The following is a 1,360-nucleotide window of genomic DNA, read 5'->3' on the forward strand; positions in this document are numbered from 1 at the left end:
TTTGCTTAAAAACAAACTAATACGTTTAAAATCTGAAATGTATTTGAATAATTAAATCTTTTTAGGTTCTCACACCAATTTTTGTTGTTTTTATTATTTTTAATCACCATTCTTCCTTCACTGGTTCATTTTAAATCTTATTACATTAATTTTAATAATATAAATATTCCATGTAGTGTATTAATACACAATTAAACAATATGGCTTCATACATAATAGGAGCAAAAAGCTGTTATATGAAACCGACTGTGCTGCAAATAATCAATTTCCAGACAGATTCAGATTGTTGAAATTCAAGACCGAAGCATCGTCATCATCGAATTGCCACCTTTAATACATTTTATACACTGTACACAGTTGTTCAATATTTAACACTACATTACACTGCTTTGTCTATAAACGTATCAAGAGATAAAACACAAGAAAAAAACCTCCCAGAATGCTCATGCCAGCCGTGTTTGAACAGGTACCGGAACAGTCGTGAAATTGGCACATGAATATCAGCCTTTAATGTGCTTCTCCCAGTTATGTCCTACAAATTATGCTACACTCTAAAACAGGTGAATGATATATTTCATCAATATTCAATAACAAAATTTTGGAGCTGTAAATATTGCATAGCAGAAACAGAGGGGATGCTGGGGGTTAACTAAGGACAGGGACACAAACACAGCAACTGTGCCGCAAATTAATTCTACTCCAGATATGGCATTGTAGTTGGCCACAGTCGAGACCTGAGGGCTGACGAGATGGGGAATGTTACTGGGTACTTTGAAAGGGTTGAAGAAACATTAATGCTATCCTTTCTGCATTGATTGTTTTTAATTTTTTACGGTCCATCTCATAAAATATGTACTTGATGAGTCTTTTGGGGGATCCCAATAAGCTAAAGAAGACAGTTCACCCCTTTTTCTCATGTGGAAAGCTGAAGGAAATATTCAGATCCCAGAGTCCAAGCTGCTCTATTCCCATTTATCGAAAGTGGACAGGACAGTAGACATTTGTGGCTGCCATTCACTTTCATTGTACGGGGAGAAAGAAAGAAAGAAAAAGGTGGGATTATTTTATGATATTAAATGAATGTAATCATTTAAAATGAACAAGGGTCTGACAGCATGATGAGTAAACGATGACCAACTCGTACACTACCAGTCAAAATGTTGGAATAATTCAATCATTTGTTTGTGGAATACATCTCTTACGCTCACCAAGGTCGCATTTATTTAATATAAAATACGAGTAAAACGGTAGCATTGTAAAATATTATTGCAAATATAACAGTTTTCTTAGTAATTGTTTGAAATAATGTTTATTAAAGTAATTTATCTTTGTGATGCCAAAGCTGAATTTTTTAGTAGGC

Source organism: Puntigrus tetrazona, chromosome 14, assembly GCF_018831695.1.
Source record: "Puntigrus tetrazona isolate hp1 chromosome 14, ASM1883169v1, whole genome shotgun sequence".
NCBI lineage: Eukaryota > Metazoa > Chordata > Actinopteri > Cypriniformes > Cyprinidae > Puntigrus > Puntigrus tetrazona.